Source organism: Piliocolobus tephrosceles, chromosome 4, assembly GCF_002776525.5.
Source record: "Piliocolobus tephrosceles isolate RC106 chromosome 4, ASM277652v3, whole genome shotgun sequence".
Classification (NCBI taxonomy): Eukaryota; Metazoa; Chordata; class Mammalia; order Primates; family Cercopithecidae; genus Piliocolobus; species Piliocolobus tephrosceles.
Window position 1 is genome coordinate 2,636,856 of NC_045437.1, and position 12,904 is coordinate 2,649,759.

The following is a 12,904-nucleotide window of genomic DNA, read 5'->3' on the forward strand; positions in this document are numbered from 1 at the left end:
ATGCACAGCACCTGGAGGGACCCGCATGTGCCCTGCGGCCTTTGGGTGACAATCATCCGTCACTGCGGCTCATCCATTGTGAACAAGCTGCTGCACAGAGCAAGGTGTTGATAGAGAGGGGAGGCTCTGCTTGTGTGGGGATGGGCGTGTGTGAGGGCTCTGCACCTTCTGCTCAATTTTGCTGCGAACCTAAAAGTGCTCTAAAAAGTAAAGTCTATTAAAAAATGCTACTGCCCTTAACCATTTGGGTCATGGAAGTTTCTGGAAGAGAAGGCATTGGGTTAGATCTTCAAGGGGGAGGCTGCATCGGCATGCTGTGTGCTGGGGAGAGCGTCCGCCATGGAGGGCATAGGCAGGCTCACACCTCCCACTCACTGTGTGCAGGTGAAGGGGGAGACAGTTGAACACTTAGTTTTCTTAAGAGAAATTGGAATACCTCCGGCCCTTTCTCGGATCTTGGAAATTGGGGGGAAATCTGGAATTTATTTCTTAGTTAACATAAATGCATTGAGTCATGTTATCCCAGAAGTAACTCCCTACGTTTGTCTGCACTGAATTGTTGCTCATACCTGGGAACAGTGATAGAAAGAAAGCATAAAGCTAATATTTCAGAAATTTGTCCAAACAAATGTATTAAGATGGATTTATTTGACTTATTCTCTTTCCAGGAAGTAGAGGTCCTAAATTTTGCGTTTGACTTTTCCTTGGCATCCACATTCCTGGCCGCTAAGCCCCCTGTCAGATTGGAGCTGGGTAATCGCGCTGTGCGATATGACTGTGCTATTTTACACCCTTTTAATTGGACACACAGTGGCAATCTGACTGCCGTTAGCAGGGGTGGCACTGTCAGAAGTGTTTTGCTATAATTTATGTGTAAACAGCAGAGTGCGGCCTGGATCTGACGGTGTGGCCTCCACTCTCTCTGCTAGGGTGAATAAAACAGTTTTGAGAAAGCTATTTGTTTTTAGCTTTTTGAAGTCAGGGCAAAATAAATATGCACCATTATCAATTCGTGTTTCTTACCACTGGTGCTGAAGAAAACGGAGAAAATAACTGGATATTGAGACCGGATGTAGGAAATGGAGGCAGGGTAATCGCACTCCTCACCGCCCTGAGTGCCGGCCACTGGCGGTTCCCGGCCCTCGTTTAAACAGTTTGGCTTCATCCGAGCAGTGTGTTTTGAAATAAAAGTTTTTCAGTGCCATTTTCAAATTGATTTTGCGTAGTGGATTCTAACAAACGACATTGCAGCACAGCTTTTAACTCCTGCCAGGCTTCGATTTCATGTTGTGTAAATAGATGGTAGTGTCTGTGTTATTGTTGTAACCGGAGCTGGTGCTTGCAAGGTAAAAAGGTTTTAGGCCGCTCTGCACACACCCAGCCCAGCCGTTGGCCCATTGCAGCCTCTTCTAGCTTCCGAGGGAATGGGTCTCAATCTGTCTGATTAGAGTTGAGTATTTGTCTCTGCACTGGCTTAGACATTCTTGCATTACGTTAAATAACTCTGGTGGAACTGGTGGGTTATCCGGGGCCCTCCTCCATCAATTATTCATACTTCGTTCAGTCTCCCTGTTTACAGAGCCCCTTAAGGCACGGTCACCTGGCTGGCCCCCTGTCAAAGGAACCTCTCCATGCAGGCAAACTTGCGAGTTTGATTGACTTTCACTCAAAGCCCACCCTGAGAAACCCCGAACCTCCCCCTTCTGGCAAGCACCTGGGGATGCCGGCATGCTGCTCTGATGCAAGCCCTCTCCACGGACCCCAGTGCTCAATACCGTTGGGCTGTTCCCATTTGGCCAAAGGCAAGGACACGTATGATGGTGACTTTTTGGTCTCTTCATCACCAACCAGCGCACACCAGTGAAATGGGATCAAATAACTTTCAAGAAATGCCTAAGATGACTGCCTGGGTTTAGAATCAGGAATGAGTGATGGGCGCACAGCACGGTACTTTACAGTATGTGCCTGCCGTCGGGGTCTCAGCAAGGTAGGTTGACCATTATCTTTTTTTTTTTTTTTTTGAGATGGAGTCTCTGTGTGTCCCCCAGGCTGGAGTGCAGTGGCACGATCTCCGCTCACTGCAAGCTCCACCCCCCGGGTTCACGCCATTCTCCTGCCTCAGCCTCCCGAGTAGCTGGGACTACAGGCGCCCGCCACCGTGCCCAGCTAATTTTTTGTATTTTTAGTAGAGACAAGGTTTCACTGTGGTCTCGATCTCCTGACCTTGTGATCCACCCGCCTCAGCCTCCCAAAGTGCTGGGATTACAGGACCGTTATCTTTCTACACCTGGGACATACCTCTAAGAGTTCATGTACTTGGCCCCGGGCTCACAGCACACAGAGAGGAAGCTGGATACAAAATCCAACTCCTGCAAGGGAGTAACTTAGCTTAATAGATGTACAAGAAACATCCATTGAATAAATTAATGAGAGATCATTTTACAATATAAATGTCCCATTAAGACAGGTTTAAAATGACATTCCTTATCCTCGAGGGTCTTTTAAGGGCAACACCTGTTTGTCTCTAATCCTAGTTAATTTAACAAACGTGGAATCTATCTTAGGTAGTCCGGGCTCTCCAAAATGTCATCGGCGAAGTTAGGAAAGAGACCAGGATACTGTTAAATCCACAGCCCTGTTTAAGAACCAGCCTGCTCAGCTGCTTTCCATGACTTGGGATGCATTCCCAGACACAGAGTGTCAGATTTCACGTCCTCAGCAATCGTAACACCTTTATAAAAACTGTGACCCACTTAATGTATAGTGTTTTTAATCAATGCTTATTTCAAAGTTACCACTGAAAGTGCTTGCGATATTATTTTAGCACGTGGGTCCCCTGCAGATCCTGGTGGAGGTGGAAAAAGGGGCGGCCCTGGCTAGGTGGGGTCATGTCTAGGTGGGGTCATGTCTAGGTGAGGTCATGTCCCTATGAAGGTGGGTCCCTGGCTAGGTGGGGCCATGTCTCTGTGAAGATGGTTCCTTTCTAGGTAAACCATGTCTCTGTGAAGGGGTGGCCCTTGCTAGATGGGGTCATGTCTGTATATGAAGGAGTGGTCCTTGCTAAATGGGGTCATGTCCCTATATGAAGGGGCAGCCCTTGCTAGATGGGGTCATGTCCCTATGAAGGAGTGATCCTTTCTAGGTGGACCATGTCCCTGTGAAAAGGTGGCCCTTGCTAGATGGGGTCATGTCCCTATGAAGGAGTGATCCTTTCTAGGTGGGGTCATGTGCCTATGAAGAAAGGTCCTTTCTAGGTGGACCATGTCCCTGTGAAGAGGGGGGCCTTTTATAAGTGGGTAGTGTTTCTATGGAGGTAGATTCCTTGCTGGAAGGGTCATGTCCCTACGAAGATGAGGCCTTTGTTAGGTGGGATCAAGTCTGTAGGAAGGTGGAACCCTAGCTCTGTGGGGTCCCATCTCTGTGGAGGTGGGGTCCTTGCTTCCTGGGAGCCTGGCTGAGCTACTCATCCTCCATGTACCTCTGTTGTCTTATCCTTGGAATGGGGTGATAAATACGCCTTTCACATTTCCATGGATGACCATCACATGGAGGATATTTGAAAAAGTATTTAATTCCTCAGGTGGTTTTTCTTTCTTTTTTTTTTTTTTTTTTTTTGAGACGGAGTCTGGCTCTGTCACCCAGGCTGGAGTGCAGTGGCCGGATCTCAGCTTCCTGCAAGCTCCGCCTCCCGGATTTATGCCATTCTCCTGCCTCAGCCTCCTGAGTAGCTGGGACTACAGGCGCCCGCCACCTCGCCGGGCTAGTTTTTTCTATTTTTTAGTAGGGACAGGGTTTCACCGTGTTAGCCAGGATGGTCTCGATCTCCTGACCTTGTGATCCACCCGTCTCGGCCTCCCAAAGTGCTGGGATTACAGGCTTGAGCCACCGCGCCCGGCCCTCAGGTGGTTTTTCTATCCATGATATAAGAATTTAGCCTAAGGCACAAGTGACATTCAGGGGCATTGAGGCAAGCTTCAGGGTAGGCACTCTTCTTTCTTTCTTTAAACTTTTAATTTTTATACAGAAAAATGCACAGACCAAAGGGTGACTGCATTCGTACATGGTGAGGACACCCATGTAGCCATCTCCTTATCAGAAAGCCCCAGTGTCCTGCCCCCAGCCACCACGCCAGCCCGGTTGCTGTCCTCACAGCTGACACTATCCAGCAGCCATGCCCCACCTGGAGTGTATTGAATGGGATCTTGCCATACGTACCTGGTAGGTCTGAATTTTGTTGCCAATACAGTATCTGTGCCGGTACGCATGCCTTTGCTATTGCAGGCAGCTCAGTCTAGTGGATAGTAGAGACTATCGTGGAAATAGACCAGGGTGGACACCTCAGGGTTCTGTCTTCTACCACCCTTGACATTTTATTTTTCCTGTGTCCCGGTGTTCACCTCTCCTCCCCTCTTCTGCCCGGTCCCTCATCCTGGCCTGCCTGCGCTGCCTAGGCCTGAGTGTTGCCTGGCCAGTTACACCCAGGGCTGCAGAGTGAACACGCCATGCTCTGTCCCCTCTGACAGGGTGGGTCCCCTTATCCAACCCCAGGAAGATGGGGGGAGCCAGAGAATCACTGGTGTAGGCCCCTTCACCTGCCTCCCATGCTGCCCTGCAAGGCGGAGGTGGGATGGGGTCCGACTTCACAGACGCTGAGTGGGAGCTGGTGGATGGGCACCTGTGGTTGCAGCCCACCCACTCCTGATGGTCAGTTTCAGGTGTACAATCAGCCATGCCAGGGCATTTGGTGGCATGCGAGCCACACGGTGCTGTGTTGTGGATGTGGGTAAAGGCTGTGGTCAGTGGACTGCACATAAGGGGGTTTTCCACAACTGCGTATGTGGGCTTCCTCCTGTAGTTGAAAGGGCCTCAGAGCAGCATGGAGGCTCCCTGAGGAAGAACCTCTGCCTGAAGGCTGCAGCAGGGGGCTGCCCAAGAGTTCCCAGACAGTCCTGCCCAGAGCCTGGCCTGCAGATCTGAACTTGCCAATCCCCACAGCCACGGAAGCCAACTCATTGAAATAAATCTCTTAAACTACAGTTATGTGTCACATGACAACTTTTTGGTCAACAAAGGGCTGCATAAAGGACAGCGATTCTATCAGACTATGAAGATTCCTGTTGCCTTATGACATAGTAGTCACCCTAGCATGGTAGCACAATCCACTCCTCATGTGTGTGTGGTGATGCTGCTGTAAACAAACCTACCATGCTGCAAGTCATAGGAAAGTCTAGCACCTACAGACATGAGCATGGAAGTACGCGGTGCTTGATGATGGTAATAAATCACAGGGTTACTGGTTTATGTATTTACCATGCTATACTTTCATTGTTATTTTAGAGTGTATTCCTTCTGCTTATAAAAACAAGCTAACTGTAAACAGCCAAAAGTGGGTTCTTCAGGAGGTGTCCTCCTGGGAGCTGGTAGCTCCATGCCCATCATTGCCCCTGGAGGCTTTCCAGAGGGACAAGAGGAGGAGGCAGAAGACAGTGATGTGTGTGATCCTGATTCTGTGTAGGCTGAGGCTAAGGTGTGTGTTTGTGTCTTTTTACTTTTATGTTACTGTGTTTACTTATTTATTTGTTTATTTAATTACTTATTTATTGTTATTACTGAGTCTTAATAGACTTAATCAGATGAGCTCTCCGGCCTGACCTCTGTATGTGGGGCCTGTCTTCAGCCAGGGACATGTAGGGGATTCAGGTCAGCACGAACTGCAAGGCCACGGGGCTGCAGAGTCCCCTGAGGGCAGTGTACTGATGACCCCTTCAGTACTGCATCCTACCTAGGAGGTTGGTAGGCCCAGATGACTGACAAGAATCATTGTAGCCTTTATGAAAAGTCTTATAGAGATGAGGGTTGAGGGATATTGAAGTCCAGCCATTGCATTCCTGGGAGAGCTCACTGAGTATCCCAGGTCCTGCTGGGCATTCTCTGCTCCTGCCACAGGTGACCCTCAAAGGCCTTGTTTCAGGAGAGCGCTTTTCATTTCACTTTTCTCGCATGTGGATGTCCAGTTGTTCCAGCACCATTTGTTGAAAAATACTCTTTTCTCCACGTTATTGTCTTTGCTGCTTTCCCAGAGATCAGTTGACTCTATTTAGGTCAGTCTGTTTCTGAGCTCTCTCTTCTGTTCCATTGGTCTATCGGACTGTTCTTCCACCAGTACCACACTGTCTTGATTCCTGGAGCTTTATTGTAAACCTGGAAGTCAGGTCATGCTCAGTCCTCTCACTCTATTCTCCTATATTGTACTGGGTATTCTGAGTCTATTGTACTTTCATAAAAAACTTAGAAAAGTTCTTTTTGTCAATATTCATATGACAGTTTGCTGGAATTTTGATTGGGATTGCACTGATTCTATAGATTGAGTTGAGAAGAACCAACATCTTGACAATATTGAGTCTTCCTGTCCATGAACATAGAATATCTCCTCATTGATTTAGTTATTATGTTTCTTTCGTCAGATTTTTGTAGTTTTTCTCATATAGATCCTGTACATATTTTGTTAAATTTATACTTAAGTTTTCATTTTGGGGGGTGCTAATGTAAATAACATTGTGTTTTAAATTTCAAATTCCAATTGTTCATTGCTGGTATATAGGAAAGTGATTGGCTTTTGTATACTAACTTTGTTTCATTCAGCCTCATGAAAATCCCTTGTTCTGTGGTTATTTCAAATTTACTAAATTGATAATCATGTCATCTCCAAACCAACAGTTTTGTTTCTTCCTTCCTAACTTTTCTTTCCTTTTCTTGTCTTACTGTATTAGCTAGGACTTTCAGTACAATATTGAAAAGCAATGGTGAGAGGGAATGTCCTTGCCTCATTCTTCATCTTCACAAGCAAGCTTCCAGCTTCTCACCCTTAAATATGAAGTTAGCTGTGAGTTTTTGTAGATGATGTTCTTCTTTAAAAAAATTTATTTTAGGTTCAGGGGTATATGTGCAAATTTGTTATATAGGTAAATTCATGGATTTTTTTTCTTTTTTACAGATTATTTCATCAACCAGGTATGAAGCCTAGTACCCAACAGAACTAAAGATAAAAACCACATGATTATCTCTATAGATGCAGAAATGGCTTTCAATAAAATTCCACATTCCTTCATATGAAAAACACTTAGTAAGCTAGATATTGAAGGAACATACCTCAGATAATAAGATCCATCTAGGACAAACCCACAGCCAATATCATACAGAATGGGCAAAGCCTGGAAGCATTTCCCTTGAAAACTGGCACAAGACAAGGATGCCCTCTCTCACCACTCCTATTTTCCATAGTACTGGAAGCCTTGGTCAGAGCAATCAGAAGAGAGAAGGAAATAAAAGGCACCCAAATAGGAAGAGAGGAAGTCAAATTATCCCTTTCCTCAGATGACGCGATTCTGTATCTAGAAAACCCCATAGTCTCAGCCCAAAAGCTCCTTCAACTCCTGAACAACTTCAGCAAAGTTTCAGGATAGAAAATCAGCATACAATAATCACCAGCATTCCTACACACCAACAACATGCAAGCCGAGAGCCAAGTCAGGAAGGCAGTCCTAGTCACAACTGCCACAGAAAGAATAAAATAATGAGTGGCACGGTGGCTCATGCCTGTAATCCCAGCACTTTGGGAGGCCGAGGAGGGTGGATCACGAGGTCAGGAGATCGAGACCATCTTGGCTAACATGGTGAAACCCTGTCTCTACTAAAAATACAAAAAATTAGCCGGGTGTGGTGGCAGCGCCTGTGGTCCCAGCTACTCGGGAGGCTGAGGCAGGAGAATGGCATGAACCAGGGAGGCGGAGCTTGCAGTGAGCTGAGATCGCGCCACTGCATCCAGCCTGGGTGACAGAGCGAGGCTCTGTCTCAAAAAAAAAAAAAAAAAAAAAAAGAATAAAAATAACTAGAACTAGGAATATGGCTAACTGAGGGGCTTGAAGATCTCAACAGTGAGGATTACAAAACACCGCTCAAATCCATCAGAGATGACACAAACAAATGAGAAAACACTCTGTGTCTTGGTTTTTAAAGAGAAAGTTTAAAAAGTAAAAAGAAAAATACAGAAAAAGCTTATAAACTAAGAATATAAAGAAAGAAAATATTTTTTATTCTTAATTTTCTTAGTCTATAAGCTTTTTAGACTAAAGCTGTGCAGTATTTGTGGTTTAAGCTATAGGTATATTACAAAGAGTAAAAATGTTAAGAAATTTAAAAAGTTAATAAGGTAAAAAAGTTACAGCAAGCAAGGGCTGATGTATTCTTGAAGAAACAATGGTTTTGATAAATGGAGTGCGGCCTAAGTGCCCAGTGTTCCTGAAGTCTACGGGCGTGTGCAGTAACGCCCCAGGCTTTCACAGTCACTCCCCACCCACCCCGTGACTCTCTCAGAGCCCCTTCTTGTCCTACCAGCTTCATTCACGATGAGTGCCCTGTACAGGTGTACCCTTTGCTATATTTTATATTGTATTTTTATTGTAACTTTTCTATTCTTAGATACACAAATACTCACCATGGCATTATAATTGCCTGCTATTCAGTACAGTAACATGCTGTGTAGGTTTGTAGCCCAGGAGCCATAGACAACGCCATAGGCTCTGCCATCTAGCCTAGGTGTGTAGTGTAGTAGGCTGTACTGTCTAAGTTTGTGTGAGTTCACTCTATGTTTGCACAATGATGAAATCGCCTAATGAGACAATTCTAGAATATATCCCTTTCACCAAGGGACACATGACTGTAAATCTGTTTCTCCGTGTGTGTGTGTGTGTGTGTGCGCGCGTGTGTTTGGGTGTATCTGTATGTGGTACATGTGCATATATATATATGTATTATATATGTATAGATAGTAGATGTTGTATCGATATGGAGATAGATGATCTCCCTACTGGCCCTGTTCTCTGGAGAACCCTGACCATACATAATGGCTGACCAGATGCTGTGGGCCATCTGCATGCACAGTCCATGCTGTATGTGTGTGTGTGTGTGTGTGTGTCTGCGTGCATGTTTGGGTGTATCTGCATGTGGTACATATGTATAGATAGTAGATGATATATCAATATAGAGACAGATGCCATCCCTACTGGCCCTATTCTTTGGGGAACCCTGAATGGATGCTTTGGGGCATCTGCAAACATAGTCCATGCTCTCTTCATCTTCTGGTTCAACACATGCCATGCACACATCTCATACACTTTCCTCATCTTACTCTAAGGTAGCTCATCACCACACATGTGTGGCTCAGTATTTCACTCACCAGACCTCTGCCTTTACTGCTCGGGCTTCCTGGGTCTTGAACGTATTTTCTGTACTAAAAAACTAAGATCCTAATTGGATGGAATTGTATCTGGGACTTGATGGCTTCTCCTTGGAAGGGTTTGCATTGAGGTTAAGTATGCGGCCACCCACAGCACTTGAGGCTGTGGTGTGCCCTGCAAAGACATTTAGAGGAGCTTGCTGTTTGGCTAACAAAAGGCCATATAATGAATCAAAACTTTAGGAAATCATGAGAACCTAAATAGAGTTCAACAGTTTTATAACTGAGCTAAAGCTATTTCTACAGAGGCAGCTGAGAAACCAGTTTGAACTATTTGGATACCATTTCCTGACGTGGGGAAACCTGTCCCTATGATGTATTTTGACATTCGAGGTAAAATATGATGCAGGCTGCTGGTTTATGACTACCCTGTTATTCATCCTTTCATCTGCTCTGAGGATCAACATTTCTGAATTTATTGGATACATATGTCTGAGCTCTCACTCAGTGGGGAACAACACAATTTAAAACTAGGAAACGGGACTGCAGCTTTGGCAGGAGATGGATTCTAGTGTGAGGAATATGCAGACACCATTGGTGTGTTTTAAAGAGATGTACTTAAAGTGGTAGGATTTCAACTTACAGGCTGATAAAGCACAGTGAAGAGTTACCAGAAAGGCTTATCTGAAAACAGTTGGATTTCGCTGCAAGCTGGGTAGATTTGCCGGGTCGGTTCTCGTGGCCACTTCGAACTCACTCCGATATTGGAAAGCATCTACAGGGCTAGAACTGTGTGATTCTTATATATTGACTTAATTTTTCAAGTGTGCAAATTAAGAATTTGGGGAGAGCTAAATAAATAAAGCTCTCGTTTTTCCTCCCAGCTCTGCAGTGGGAGTGGAGTCAGCGTTTCTTCTTGCTGTTGAGCTTCGGGACAGGCATCCATCTCTTGCGTGCACACAGTTCTTTCGGTTGAACATCTGCAAGGTGACACAGATTTGAGGGACTGTCATACTTGACTAGAGCCCTCTTGGGTGCTCCTAGAACCTGGAATGAACAAACTCTAAGAGGAGATTGAAGATTGCCCGCATGCTGGGACTCCAGGCCGAATCACTTCAGGTGGCCTCGGAGGGAACACCTGTCCAATGCTGCCAAGAAATAAACCTTTCAGGGAAAAGGGATTTTGGTCATAATTCAGTCGCAATTTATTTTGTTGTATTTTGGCCATTTCATTTGCCTGACAGACTCTTATTCAATGGCCATGTGTAAGCCACTCTTGCTCTATAAACCAGTGCGCAGGGGCTGGCGGATAAGAAAAAAGAACATTTCTGTCTACAAAAGTTCAAGATGCCATGAGGTGTGGAGGGAGGGCTTCTTCATTCCACTCAGACATGTCTAGAAGGCAATAGTGGAGGCAACAGTTGGTGGACATGGAGACAGGCAAGGGGCATTCTAGACAAGGGAAGGCAGTGTGTTACTTTCACCAGGTAACTCATGGAAGAACAATCTGAAGTGACATCATCAGTTCCACACCTGTCCATCAAAAGCCTGAGTGATAGACCTGTGAGATGAACCAGGGCTCCTGTACTAACCAGAAGATCAGTGCAGGGAAAGCACATGCTTTAGAGGCATGAGGCTGTGAGTGGGTACCATTGGATGTGGGTCTCCCTAGAGTCAGGAAGCGCGAACTGACACCCCCAAGCGCGAACTGACACCCCCAAGTAAGGCCAGCCCCCTTACTTGGGAAACGAAGTGAACAGTGGTCAGAGATGAGGTGCCATTGGGAGGGGCTTCGGGAACTGTGGTTTTGGGAGTCACTGATGACAAAGGCATTGGGAACAAAGATGATTGCTCAGAGCCCATAAAGTGAGCAGGGAGGCCTCAGACTGTTCTCGGAACACCAGGATGGACAAGACAGACACAAGAAGATGAGTCCTGAAAGGCCACCAGGAAGGCTGGTCAGACACAGAGGAGCCGGGGAAGAATTGTAGCCCAGAGGCCACATGGTAAATTAGTCCAGTGAGACAATATGACCAACCAAGATGGCAAAATGACAGTGGAATAACTCAACCGATGTCTGAAAACATAATGGACTCTGCTCCTGGGTGTTTATTCCTATTATTTCACTTTAGTTTAGTGATCTCAAGTTCATAACACGATTTCATACAAATGGTCTCTCTCATTTGAATATTCAATAACCCTATGAGATGCATTGGGAAAGCATTTTTTTCAATTCCAGTTTTTGGTAATGTGTTCACTGAGACACAGAGTTTGAAAGATCATTGTTTCACTTGAAGAGTTGTGCTGCATGAGCAGCCTGAAGCGCGGCTTCCTGTGTTTTCATTCCTGAGCTCCATGAGGCTCCAACTCTGGAGGAGGAAGAGAGCAGAGAGGCATACGCAGTGGACCCTGCCTGGGGCACTCAGTGCTGGGCACGGGAGGTGGGCAAACCAGCGATGACAAAGATGCCTGTCCCCAGAGAGTGGGGGCGGGGAGGGCTCCTGGAAAAGCCACTGCTTAAGTGGAGATTTACAGACGGGAAGATGCACAGGTATTTGCCAGACAAGACCAAGTGGGGGAAACATGCTGTGACAGAGAGGAGACAGATGTGATGATGATGGACCATCTTCTCAGGGGAACAGAAAGAGACACCCAGGGCCCCATGTTCATAATGGGTAAAATCAATGTGAGATTAGACCCAGGACTCCTTGATGCTCACCCCGGGGTGCTGCTGCTTCTCCTCCTCTGGTTTCATCTGTCAGCTTGACTATCTGTCATCTGTCTATCTATCTATCTATTATCTATCTATCTATCTATCTATCTATCTATCTATCTATCTATCTCTATCATCTGTCTCTCTATCATCTCTATCTCCATATTTAGCTCTCTGTCTCTCTCTGTGTATCCTGTCTCCATCTCTTTATCCGTGAAGATATCTCTGTGTCTTTATCTCTCTATCTCTCTTTATTTATCTATCTATCTCCATCCATGTCTCTATCTCTCACATCTCATCTATCTCTATCAACATCTCTCTCTCTATCTAGTCCTCTGTCTCCATCCATCCACATATCTCACTATCAATGTCTTATCTGTCTATCCACTCTAGCTAGCTAGCTAGCTATCATCCAGCTATCTAGTTATCATCTATCTATATGTATCATCTATTTAATTATTTGAAACTTAAGCTTATAACATCAAATGTTGATGAAGTATGGAACAACTTCACTCTCAGACATTTTCGCCAAGTGAAAATTGGTTCAACTACTTTGGAAAACTCTTTTACTCTAAAAGTAAACCTACATTTACCCAATGACCCAGAAACTTCACTAAGTATTTACTCAAGAGAACGGAACTTGATTGATTGGAAATTGATTGATTAATGGCACAAAAACACAACATTCTCAAGGAAGCTATCTGGCCTTTTCAACAATGAAAGCAGTCAACCATAGGAGACATAAAAACAGCGTGTGTGTGTGTGCATGTGGGCATGCACATGAGTGCACACACAGGATCATGGCAGTGGAGGACAAGCACACAACTGCAGTCCATGGCTGCAACTAAGGATGGGCTGGAGATGACATTAGGGAATCAGGGAGAGGTGGCAGGCACATTAGGGAATCAGGGAGAGGTGGCAGGGAGAGGTCATTGCTATTCCGACCACTTGGGAGA

At 45.5% G+C, this 12,904-nt stretch overlaps 1 long non-coding RNA gene across 1 annotated transcript; it reads left to right on the forward strand.

The window, feature by feature from the left end:
- The first annotated feature begins 5,200 nt into the window (after nucleotides 1-5,200).
- Nucleotides 5,201-10,412, forward strand: LOC113225080. The gene is made up of 3 exons (XR_003309702.1): nucleotides 5,201-5,274; nucleotides 5,381-5,527; nucleotides 10,120-10,412. It is a non-coding gene; the product is annotated as an uncharacterized LOC113225080 (long non-coding RNA).
- Nucleotides 10,413-12,904: the final 2,492 nt, after the last annotated feature.